Source organism: Eptesicus fuscus, chromosome 8 (assembly GCF_027574615.1).
Source record: "Eptesicus fuscus isolate TK198812 chromosome 8, DD_ASM_mEF_20220401, whole genome shotgun sequence".
In the NCBI taxonomy this organism is placed as follows: domain Eukaryota; kingdom Metazoa; phylum Chordata; class Mammalia; order Chiroptera; family Vespertilionidae; genus Eptesicus; species Eptesicus fuscus.
The window spans coordinates 49,006,715-49,020,654 of NC_072480.1; positions in this window are offsets into that span (position 1 = coordinate 49,006,715).

Here is a 13,940-nt window from a genome sequence, read left to right on the forward strand (position 1 = left end):
GCAAAGTGCCCTCTCACACTCCAGAAATGCAAACTTATTGTTTGGGATGAATGCACAATGGCGCACAAAAAATCGCTTGAGGCTCTTGATTGATCACTGCAAGATTTGTGTGGAAACATCAGACCATTTGGGAATGCATTAATATTGCTTGCAGGAGATTTCAGGCAAACATTACCTGTAATTCCTCGATCAACACCAGTGGACGAAATAAATGCTTGCCTGAAATACTCTACTTTGTGGTGACAGGTGAAGACGTTAAAATTAACTACAAATATGCGTGTCCAGCTGCAAAATGATCAATCAGCTGAGATATTCTCACATCAATTGCTGGAAATTAGGAACGGAAAGGTGCCGGTTGATCTGACCTCATGACGAATTTCATTGCCTCATAACTTCTGCAATTTAGTGACGTCAAAAGAAGAATTGGTTGAAATATATTTCCCAATATTCAAAACAATTATAAGAATCACGATTGGCTGAGTGAACGAGCTATTCTTGCGGCCAAGAACAAAGACGTCTATGAACTTAACAACATTCTTCAGTCTAACATTCAAAGCGAGGCAGTCACATACAAGTCCGACGACACTGTTGTGGAAGCAGATGAAGCAGTTAATTATCCAACAGAATTTTTGAATTCACTCGATCTCCCAGGGATGCCACTGCACATACTGCAATTGAAAATCGGCGTGCCAATTATCATGTTGCGAAATATCAACCAGCCAAAGCTTTGCAACGGCACGCGGCTTACAGTAAAAAAATTAATGAGCAATGTCGTAGAAGCAACAATCTTGACAGGACCTTTCAAAGGTGAAGATGTCCTCATTCTTCACATTCCTGTGATTCCAACGGATACGCCATTTCAACTTAAGAGATTGCAATTCCCAATTCAATTGGCGTTTGCAATCACCATCACCAAAGCTCAGGGCCAATCTTTAGAATTGTGCGGTTTAGATCTAGACACGGATTGCTTCTCACATGGACAATTATATGTTGCGTGTTCTAGAGTCGGCAAACCAGACAATCTCTATATCTGCACAGACAATGGAACAACAAAAAATATTGTATGCCCACAAGCATTGTGAAATTAAACATATTAGAAATGTGCGCTTTCTCTTTTCTTTCTTTTCCATTTAACCAGACTGAGTCACAGCAACGCATGGCCGGGTACATCTAGTACTAAAATATAATTGAACTATATATGCAGGATAAATTAATTCTTATCTGAATATAAAATTGGCCTGTAGTCAAAATACTTTTGTAAGCAGGTGTTTTCTTTAGTAAATCCAGATAAGGAAGTAATCTAAGTAATATCTGCATAGTCCATTGAAAGTTCTCTGAATAATGCTTTGATATATTGCATAGTTGATATAAACATGTGACATGCTCTGAAAAGTATATAGAATGAACTGAATTATACATAAATTCAAAAACAATGTAGAACTATAACTTTGATTACAAAAACTTAAATCAAAGCAATTTATAGATAGAAACCAACTATGTCCTTTTCTCTAAAGACGTTTATATTAACTTTTGACTAGCAGTCTACATTTGATTGCTCCCAAGTTATTTGAAAAGTCTCAAAACAACATTGAATGTATTTAAAAACATGTGTAGCTGCTAATGCCTTTTGGGAAAACAACTACAGTAAGTCACTTTGTGGTCATCACAAACCAAGTCAGCTTAAATAGCAATAACCAGCAGATGTAATAATAAAGTCAGGAAAACTGAAAGTCTTTGGCTTCTGCCTCCAACATAGCACAGGAAATGAACAGTTCGGGACATATGGGAAGACTAAACATTCCATTGTACTTCCTGGACTAAATGAAGAATTATTGCACAGGATACACTCTATGCTGTTCACTTAGAGCAGCTATAATCACCAATATTGCAATGTGCTATATGTATAAGCAATGTTTTTGTACCAAATTATTAAAGACAAATGGCTTCTATTATTTCAGACTGCTACTCAAGTTTCATACATCCTAAGATTCCTTAAAATAAAGCAGATATACACTCTTTGGTTTTTTAAATTTATACGATAAAAATATAATTTAAAACTTTGTAAGTTCTCATAAAAGCTTGCATCCTGAATCATACGTGGAGATTTAAAAATTAAAAGGCTCTTGCAGCTTATCATCTCCCTTCCTTTCCCTGATGACCTCAACAATACTAAAATAAGGAATTAGCTACGGGATGTAACTTAGGTTACCCCTACTGTGCGGTAATTAGCAATTTTCTTAAGTGTGCCATAATTATGATGGGTATATGTCTAGAAATGCACAAGTTTTATCTTCCTCTCATCTCTTACAAACAAGTACATGGCAGATAATTTTGCATAGCAAGAGTCTGAACAGAAATGTGAGTGATTTATTAACTACTATATTTATAATTTTTGAAGTCAAGGCTGAGTAATGAAATAGAACATCTTATAAACACATTGGAAACCTGAATGAGTTTACCCAATATCCTACCCAAGGGCCAGTACTAGCTTTTCCTTTATCCCCCACTTGGACCTCTAGGGTAACATGAATGCTATTTTGTTTCTGGATCTTTTGTCCTCAACCAGAGTAAGGACAACTAAGGGAAAGATATAAGTGGTCTGTGTGAGATAGAAGAATGTTGGAGAGACAAGTTCTGTTTTTGCTAGACAATTTGGGTTCACATGGGAGGCTCTGAATGGACAACCAGAAGACACCACTGCTGGGGCCCTGAGGTCCCTCTGCACTGGATGGTGAGAGATGATCTGCAGACTTTATTCTGCTACCATCAGACTTTCTTGTTCTGGATAAGCAGTGGTCTCAGTTCTTAACTTTGACCTCATTCCTCTCTCCAGGACTCCCCAAGGACCAGCACTTTAATTTCATGGCTTCTGGAACACTTTAAGGACAGAATTTCTCTTCCCCTTTATGCAACCTTCACCTCATCTTCCCAAGGAGCGGATACAGGTGGTTTTGCTCTCCCGTTTTTCTTTTAATCTGTGGTTAACCTCTATCCTCATCTTTCTCGGAGCATTTCTCTTTTGATTCTAAAAAGCATATTTGTGAAATATAAAAGACTCTTATTTGTTGTTTTTTTGGGAGGTTTTTTCCATGCCTGTGCAAATAATACTGATTCTTCTACAAACACAGTTGATGATGCTGAATGACTACAAGATGAGAATGAAAAAGCAGACATGATAATTAATATTTCAAGAAACATTTTCCTGAACATATAAGTAGGAAGTTTTTGTTGCTAGTCTAAAGCGACTGAGAATTATGAATTTCCACTCGGCCACAGAAGGCATTAGCTGCTATTTATAGGCATTCTGCAACTGGGGATTTGGTGCAAGTCACCAGCAGGGTGTTCACCTTGGAGGAGATGATACCTTCAGCTGTCCACAGATTTTGGAAGCAGATCATAGAAACAGGGATATCCCAAGGGCTTGGAGCATAGTTTTAGGAAAACTGTGCACTTTAATCACTATGCTTAGATTAATTTCTGACAAAGAGAGGAAATGTTCTTCATGACTGTTATACCAGTATAGACACAAGCAGTGTTGAGGTTTATAAGAGCTAGAGTGAGTGATGAAAACGGGTCTGAAGATAATGCAGAAGGGATTCATTTGTGTGAAAGACTCAGAGGAGAACTGAGGCATGCACTGACTGTCACTATCTGAACAATTCACCAATATCCTGTGAGGCAAATATCCAGACCATGCTTTATCTCTCCAGTCTTCTACGCTGCTACTTACTGAGTGCCTCTGTGCCAGGTATTAGGGGCTGTCTCATGCACTAATCCATGGAATCCTTACAATAGCATTCTGCATATGTAAAAATTCCTACATATCAGAGATTAATGAACTGGAGCAAAAGGCAGTCAAGATCACAAAATATATGCAAAAGCAAAATCCTCAACACATTCTCCAGACTCCAAGTGCAGTGCTATTTGTATCACATCACAGCTATCTCTGGGACTGCTAGCAACATGAGAACCTGTGCGGCACCATGCCTGTGCTATATATGGGTGTGGCTTCAAATAATAATAATAATAATAATAATAATAATAATAAATTGCCATGCATTGACCACTGACCACATACTTTTCCAAGCATTGTGTATGCATTATTTTTATTTAGTCTTCTGAGTAATCTAAAGAGACTGTTTGTATCTTTTTAAGGTAAACTGAAGCTAAGAACGGTTGAGCAATAGCCTAGGGCACAAACTTATGTCTAAGGTGGTGTCAGACACAGGCTGTTAGATTCCAGAGCACTTACTATTAAACATTACTCTATGAATCAAGCGATAATGTCAAAAATTTCTACTATCTACCTTTCCAGTCATCCAGGAAACATTTGTATTAATTTGTGTATGGTAATAATATGAGTACTTGAGCACATCTATAATTTTTAATTAATTTATAAACAAAATAATTCCATTTCATTAGAATAAAGTTAGATTACAGTTACTTAATTTTAAAATCTATATATTCAATATTGCACTAAATTCAACTATAGTCCATAAGTATGTCGGTGTATGGACTCCAGAAGTAATTCTAAATCCAGATAAGATAATTTAGATTTTATAGCTTTGTTTATATAGGTGTTTATTATTAATTTACCTCTATAGTTTCTTAATACTGTAAGATTTTATGATTAATTATTGAAATGCAAAGATATCCTCTGATAGATCAAGAACACCAGGAAGACCGCTCCGAGTCAGAGCTTACCCTGCAGGGAGTTTATGAGGTAGGACTCTTGGGATCCACACCTGTGGGAATAGACTTGGTAAGAGGGAGAATCTGGACTCTGATGCAGCCACAACAAAGATCTCAGCCTACCTCTAGCGCAATGGTTCCCAACGCAGGGCACGTGCCCCACGGGGGAGCAATTTGATTTTTAAGGGAGGAAATTTGAGAATGAGCGAATTTTTTTGCATTTCCTGTGATTCTAGAGGCCTCATATACAGTATATAAATATATATTGTGACATATTTATGCATTTCAGTTCTCTATTATATGTTTTGAAACTTCATTTGATATTTTTTTGTATCACTTCATATTATTATTATTTTAACAATTTCTTAGAAATTTCTTCCTCAGTACTTCAACTTCCTTTTTGTTCTTTTATTTTTCTCTTTCATGGATGCCATGTTCTTTAGAAGCTTTTTTAGACCAAGTTAATGGCCTTTTAGGCTTCCTCCATGTGAATAGGAGTTTACTTTTTGAATAATAAGAATTATATTTCACAGGGGGGAGGGGCATCAGGATTTTAGAGATGCTTAGGTGGGGCATGGCCAAAAAACAGTTGGGAACCACTGCTCTAGTGGAATGCTAAAGCTAGGATGGGCCCTTTAGAAGTGGTAAGGAGATGTTTTACTCCTACATCAACCAGTCATTGGACACTGGTGCCCCAAGAAGATGGCTTGGTTCTGGGCAAGGCAGCAATCTGCCCTGGAGGGACATTTTAAAGAGAACTGGAGCGGAGGGCCAGCAGCACTCATGCAGCCAGAGCAGTAAGGTTAGGTTTCTCATTCTTTGGAATGGGATTCACAAATAGGTAGAGGACCAGATGTAGAACAAAATCAATAAATGAATAAATAATATAATTACACTAGGGGCCCAGTGCATGAATTCATGCACCTTGAAAGGAACTGTGGGTGGCGAGGCTGCAGTAGGCACAGGGGCAGGTCTTGGCCCATCCTCTGTGCCCCTGCCTGGACCCTTCAACCAAGGCCCCCTGTCCTCTGTCTGCCAACAGCCCCGCTCCCACTGCCGCTCCCACACGCTGACAGCACTGGTTCTGTTCACAACCACTGATGGCGCAGAGCAATTGGGTCCAGTACCATCAGCGGGTGTGGGTGGCAGCTGCTTCCCCGATCACCCCTCAGGAGCAGGGGGAGGTGGAGAAGCCGTCAGGGGCCATCAGGACTGGCAGCTGCCACTTGTACCTGCTGATGGCACTGAGCGATTGGGACAAGAGCCAGGCATTGTCAGTGGGTTGCAAGCAGCGACTCTAGCATTGACTGTGGGTGTGAGCAGGGCTGGCACTGGCACTGAGTGTGCACAGCAGCTCTGGCACTGGCAGCAGGTGCAAACGCCAGGTGGAACTGCCACATGTGGGAGCAAAGAATTTTCAATAACCACCAGAGGCTCCCCCCAATGACAGCAACCAGTGCCCTGCCTTGGTCTGACCGCCGCCCCCCCCTCCACACACACACACCTTCTCCACCATCCCACTGCGGCCGACACCCGCCATGTTCTGTACATGCCCCCTGATGGTCAGCACACGTCATAGTGACCAGTTGTTCTGTTGATTGGTTGTTCTGGCTGTTCTGCTGTTCGGTCTATTTGCATATTAGTGTTTTATTATATAGGATGGTTTCAGAGGGAACTTAAAGCTTAATGATGGGGAGTTGGCTTTTTCTTTTTCTAAGATAACAGAAAACCTTTCAGCCCTTCTTCAGATCTATAACCCTGTAGGTTATATGCCTTCCTTTAAATAGAATGCAACTAACAAATTTTGAAGGGATTATATAATTAGAAAATTATCTATTCATCATCAGTTAGAGAAAATATAATTAGAAAATGTAGCATTCACCATACTAATAATTAATTCAAATAACAACCATCAAGGGACTCTATAACTAAGATAGATGGCTTTGATGAGGTTTCACACAATCTCAAATTAGGTCCTCCAGATACTTAAAAAAATACAAAGGTAAAAAGAGGTCATTCACATTGGAGAAGACGGCAATGTTATGTAAGTGATCAGTTAAAATAACTTTGATGGGCAAGTTAATATCATGTACTACTTCACAGGAGTAAGGATATGGCATAACCCTGTAGTACTTCTACCAGAAAATGCATAACCTAAAATTATACTTGAAGAAACAATCAGACTAATTGAAATTGGAAAAATTCTACAAAGTAATTGACCTGTAATTTTTTCAAAATTGTTAAATTCATGAAGATCAAGAAAGGTCAGAACAATTCCAAGAGAGGGATACTGAAGAGAAATGACATCTGAGTGCAACAATACAGAATTGGGTTCTGTTACTATAAAATACATAATTGCACAGCTAGTAAAAATTTCAGTGAGGAATATGTGAGAATTCTTTGTACTACTTTTTTGCACATTATCTGAAAGTTTGAAAATATTTCAAATAAAAAAATAAATAAATAAATAAATAAATAAATAAATAAAGATGGATTTAGCTTTTTGAGTTCATAAAATAATTTAACTGGTAATTATAACAAGAAACAAGAATATTTTTGACCTGTACATTCTTTACAAATTGTTGATTATTTGTAGTTTATCACATCATTAAAGTCGTGTTAAAGCCTAATTCTAAAAGAAAAATAATTTATAATTCATAAGCAACTAATAAGCACTCACTTTCAATTCCATTTTCCAAATTATTCAGCTCTCTTTTCCAATCCCATGACATATTGAAATACAAAATGTATATGGGCAAAGATTTTGTTGCTTACTTGTTCGTAAGTATTACTTCCTTTGATATTTAATCACCTACTACTACACTGTGACTACAATAAGCACAGAGCTTTCAGTATTGGAAATTATTTAAAACTTTGTATAAGTTGAAATAGTTTTCTATTAGAGTAATGCAGTAACTAAGAGGCATTATAAAGCAGATGGTTGAAGCAACAGAGAAATAAAACGAACAAGAAGCAAAACAAGAGAGCCACTAAGTATGCATATAAATATATTAGATATGTATATATTCACTTATAACTGTTCAACTAGGGGACAAATATAATTTTTAACAGAAAATTACAGTAGTTAGAAAATAATATGTTCTGCTAAGTAAAATTTTGTTTTTATAGAAAAACTTTGTTATTATGCCTTTGTTGTACTAGGCTTTTGCAAAAATTGACATATTCTTCAATTGTTAGTAATTGGCTAGAATGAAAATAATTTATTCACAACCTTGACTTTTATCACACTTTGATGGGATTCCTTATGCTTTGATTGAGCATATTGATATATTAACACACTAATTCTCAACAATTTGAAAGAGTGAATACATTATTACTTCTAATTTATTGAGGAGAATTGGAGATAATAGTAGCTGTATAGTCTAACTAAGGCTACATAATAGTGGAGCCAAAATTTTGACATGGGCAGAATTATTCCTCAACAGTTTCTTTAATTACTCTTAGGGAAATATATGTTTATTTGAAATTAAAATTATTTTGTTTGTTTTTTCATATTTGAATGTATCTTTGTGAAGTTTAGTCAATTTTGTTTTTAGCTTAATACCCTACATGTTATTAAACATTATAAATATAAATTATACTTCTAGTGCAAATATTGATTTCAAGACATAAAAGGTGATGTAATGTAAATAAAATAAAAATTTATTGAAAGTAGAGTAAATGTAGGAATCTTTCACATTTATATACATAAACTAGAGGCCTGGTGCATAAAATTCGTGCATGGGGGTGTCCCTCAGCCCAACCTGCACCCTCTCCAATCTCAGAGCCCTCATGGGGAGGGGACCTAAGCTTCAGTCTGGCCTCCCTCTGCTGGAGGTGACCGGGCTGATCAGGGGAAGATGCCGCCCCTATCACCCCACTGCTGCTGCCACTGCCGACTGCCACAGACACCAAGGTGTTTTCATCAACACAGACTCCAGTCTCTTCACCACAAAAAAATGACAACTTTCTTTAGGCATTTTCAAGATGTCTCTTTCATAGGATATGACATTTCTTTCTCTCTCTCTCTCTCTTTCTCCCTCTCTTCCTTCCTCTCTTTCTTCCTTCCTTCCTTCCTTCCTTCCTTCCTTCCTTCCTTCCTTCCTTTCTTTCTTTCTTTCTTTCTTTCTTTCTTTCTTTCTTTCTTTCTTTCTTTCTTTCCTCACCTGAGGATATTTTTTCATTGATTTTTAGAGAGTATGGAAGAGAGAGGGAAAGACAGAGAGAAACATACCCGGACCCTGTGGTTGATAGGCCGAGGCTCTATCCACTGAGCCAAACTGCTAGGGCAAGATATGATATTTCTTAGCCCCTCCAGCATCAAACCTTCATTTTTTTGTCTAGGAGTGAGGTGGAAAAACCCTAGATCACTTTCTTGGATTCTTATTACTCAAGTTACCAAGAACACTGCGAGTGGCATAAGGGGAGCTTAGCCAATGAGCAGTCATTACCGCCACAGCTAACTGGCAGGCCCTGCTCTCTGTGGGCTCTGTGGACCTGCCAGCTTGGCACCACGGCGAGCTGGCAGGCCCTGCTCTCTGCGGGCCTGCTCGCTCGTCACTGAGGTGAGCTGGCCTGCACCATCCGTGGCTTGCCTCACCACGCACACAGTCCCCTCCCGCCCACCTGCACACACAGCCTCCTCCTGAGTGGTCATGACCATTATGGTGTTCTGGACAATTTGCATATTACTTCTTTATATATATATATATATAGATATGCATGGATACTTATTTATATATAAATATTTAATATATGTAATATATTATAAATAGTGTTATATAATCTATAATAATAATAAAAGCATAATATGCAAATCGACCAAAGAACTGAATAGCAGAGGAACTGTCCAGAAGACCTTCTGGATGACCACACTATGACATGCACTGGTGCCAGGCCAACCAAGGCGAGTGCAATGCAATTGGTCAGGGGGCCCTACCATCGCCCCATGATTGCCCCGCAGAGGGAGGCCCAGGCTACCCAGCCAGTGGTGCTGTGGTGAGTGGGTGGGGCCTCCCTCTGTGGGGCAATTGATTTGGGGGCCCCGAAATTGATTGCCCCACAGAGGGAAGCCCAGGCCACTGGCCAACAATGCTGTGGTGGGTGTGCGGGGCTGGCCAGCAATGATCCCGCAGAGGGAGGCCCAGGACAGCCAAGCGATTGCACCCATGCCTGTTGTCTGCAGAGGGAGGTGACCAGTGGCAGTAGGGGTGGAAGTGCCACACAGATGGCAAACAGTGGCAGTGGCTGGTGTGGGGCCAGCTGCTGGCAGCCAGGGGAAGGAAAGCCCCGATAGACCCAGATCACCATCCATGCCTAGGGACCCTACCCAAGGGGTCCCAGATTGCGAAAGGGCACAGGCCAGGCTGAGGGACAACGCACCCCCCCCCCATGCACGAATTTCATGCACTGGGCCTCTAGTGTTATTTATAATATAGATATATATTTAAAATATAGTTACATACTACATTAGGTGTACTATATATTGTTTTTTATCACAAATAAATGTGTAATAACATATTTGTATATACTATACAGATATGTAGATATACATATAGATAAAATTTTTACACAGTGTACATTTTGTTTTTTTATCCTCATCCGAGGATATTTTTTCCATTGATTTTTAGTGAGAGTGGAAGGGGGTGGGAGAGACAGAGAGAAACACTGATGTGATGTGAGAGAGAGACATCAATTGGTTGCCTCCCACATGCCCCCCGACTAGGGCTGGAGACTGCAACCAAGGTACGTGCTCTTGACTGGAATTGAACTCTGGACCCTTCAGTCTGCAGGTCGACGCTCTATCCACTGAGCCAAAATGGCTAAGGCAGTGTGCGTTTTAAGATGATGCTCATCAGCAGCTTTCTTACACAAATTTGAACTGCTGGAAGAATGAAGCAAAGGGCATAAAGCAGAAATTAGATAATAATTTTGTGACTCATCAAGGTTAGTCTATGGATATTTCCCCCTCTCTAATGAATAATATAATTACATGGTTTCAAAAGGAAGTAAATCTTAATGGTGGGGAGTTGGCTTGTTCTTTTCCTAAAATAACAGAAAACCTTTCAGCCCTCCTTCAGATGTATAACCATCATTCTGTATGTGGAGTCCTACAATTCAAATGGACGTTTGCTAGAAAGAATCCAATCACACATACAATTTTCCATTTACATTCTGATCTATTGAAATAAGGTGGAGGAGCAAGGCAGTTGAATTCTAATCATAATTTCACAATTGGGAATAGAAAGAACTATACAAAAGCCTTATTTGGAAATAGAAGGAACTCTACAAAAGTCAGAGCATCCTTTTATAGTTACCTCTGCTGCTTTTTAAATAAATATTAGTGCTGATCTTCACAAAGTGGAGAATGAACAATAGCAAAGGAAAAACATCACTTTTCTCACAAATATTTTTAATTGAAATGAATTCTCATTTCTCTATATTGTCTATAAACTGTGTTTGAATATCTAATGTTTGAATATCTAAGATGAACTTAGCAGAACTTTGGATGACCCCAAGATTTTGTTTATTTGTTTGATTTAGTTAATGAAGATAGAGAGCAAAGTAAACAAACATCAAGATGTTCTCAAACATAAGTCTTTTTCAAAATGATAATTCTAAAAAGCAGCTGTTTCCTTATACAATAATTACTGAAGAGAGAGAAGGTGGTACAGACTAAATGAAAACATATCTCAAATTAAGAGTTAAAAAAAAAGGAGGGAAAAAAGACCTAGAAGAGAAGAAATGGAAATAGAACAAAGGGAAATGAAGGTTATGTTGTCAATGGAAGAAATCTCACAAAGCATTTCAGCACATTTTTCTTTGTACTTTTTAAAAAAATCTGTATTGTTGAAAATATTACATATGTCCCCCTTTTTTCCCCATTGACCTCTTCTTGCCTGCCCCTACCTCCCTGCCTCAGGCCTTCACCACCCTATTATCTATGTCCATGGGCTATGCATATACGCATAAAAATTCTTTCGTTGATCTCTTCCCACCCATCCATCCTACCTAGCCTTCCCTCTGAGGTTCTACAGTCTGTTCTGTAATTCTGTCTCTGGATCTATTTTGTTCATCAATTTATTTTATTCATTAGATTCTACATATGAGTGAGATCATGTGATACTTATCTTCAGCTCATTTTGGGGATCGGTTGAAAAATCTTGGAAGAAAATATGTGAGAATTCCCGTAACTGCAACAGGATTTGGCTACAATTCAGATTTAGAGACATGGGTCTATATCTTTTTATTTTATACAAAGACCTTCTCAAGTACTCTATAACCAAGTTATCTATAGTCCCATAAATTATTTTCTTCACCAATTAACCCACGTTTCTCTTGGTAATTCTTTTTCCTTCTCCATATTGCTCCGTATGCCAACAAATGTCATCTACTGTCCATAAATGAACAATTTCTCAGAGGGAAGGGGTGGGATGGGAAGACATCATTTAAAACAAGGCAGCAGTAAATGTGTTCATTTCAAAAGTTAAATTTCTTCATATCTTAAGTTTTCAAATTTAATGGATTTAAAAGACCAGGGATCAGCAAACCATGGCCCATGGAGCAAATTTGTCGATGCACTAAAATCTCCATAAACCTTCATTGTATATCCTTGTAATTTCACCTCATAAATTCAATTTAAAATAAATTTTAAAATAATCTAAATTTTTTAAATATTTAATCTCTGTGCTGAACATGGTAAAGTGATTAACAGAATAAGTCAGGTCAGTACAAATATTTTTCAAAATTTCTAGCCTGTGGTTATTTTCAAGACAAATGAAAAAAACTAGATTATTTTAAGTCTTTATTAATTAAACATACTTAAGTTAAGCACTTACTATTTTTTTCATGCTACATAAGATGGAGGACAAAAAAAAAAAAAGGAAAATGCATAATCTTTGTCCCCAAAAAGTCACATAATTATTATCTAGAATGATAACTGACACAATACTTGAATGTAAAAGGTAAAAAGGGGTAAGAAAAAAAACAAAACAACAACAATAAAAAAATGTATACTCCTCCAAAGGTCTCTAGCCATACAATCACTCAAATAAAAAGTTCTTCAAAATCAAAATATATCTATTTATCTTACATGGTGTTTTTTCAACAGTAATATTAAGAGTCAAACAAGGTATTTTTAAAGTTAAATTACAAAATTAAGTAGAGTTAAACTAAATATTTACTATGAAAAAATGAAGAACACAGTGAGAAAAGATAGGTAGTTATATTTTTATAGATTATTCTTTTCTTGTTCCTTATATATGATAAAAATTTTAGATTAGATAATTTATTTTTAAAAAGACGTAGGTGTTTAAATTTCATTTTATTATCTTAGAACACAAAGAGTCATGGTTCTAGCGCACTGAAATATTTAGTCATCATATAGTGAAAGGTTAACAACTCTTTCCCCATAAATTCCTTAATGTATGTAGAACAAAGTGCTTTTATTTTTAAAAAGCATTTAGGCCTAACGACCATACTTTCTGACTATTTACTAAATATAAAGGAAGTAGGCTACAGTTCCTTTTAAATGTAGGTTATTACTTCAAGTCTAACCCATTAAGTTTTCTAAACTAGGGTTTGTGGTATTTGGCATCAACTCTTCTGTTCTTTTGATAAGTACCTAAACAGGATGTCCTTGCAAATTAAATGAAAAATAGCTCTGGAAGTTTTCCTCCCTCAGGAATAAGCATTGAGATTGGCAGAAGGCTTAAGTGGAAATACACAGAATGCACTTTAGCCAGCGTTAGAAAAGTGTTCCAGCAGATATTGCTGAGGTTAATTCTTTAAGGCCCATCTTACTTCCTTTTGCACTGAAATGTTTTAATGGCCTCAAAGGGAAGGTGCTTAATTTATTTTGCCTAACTGTTCCATGACAGCGCCAATAAGGAAGAGAGCTTAAATATAACTAATAAAATTTTAAATAATGGCTGATTTCTTACCACAGAAATTTTATTTCTTGACATGGAAGAAAGAAGAGACACCTCAATTCAAATGTGTTTTCCAAATCTTGGATTTCCCAAAGACTAAGTCATTTTTCACATCACTCAAAGACTCTATACATACTTTTTTTTTTCTCTTTCTTCTCCTCTTTTAGGCATGTGAAGTTAATATGACAGATATTTCATTACATTCTTATGATTAACTGTTTGTAACTTTATGAAAAAATTAACTGTTTCGTACTAATGTTATACAACCAATAAGAAATAATTCCAAAATCTTAGAAATACTTTCATCTTCCAACTTAA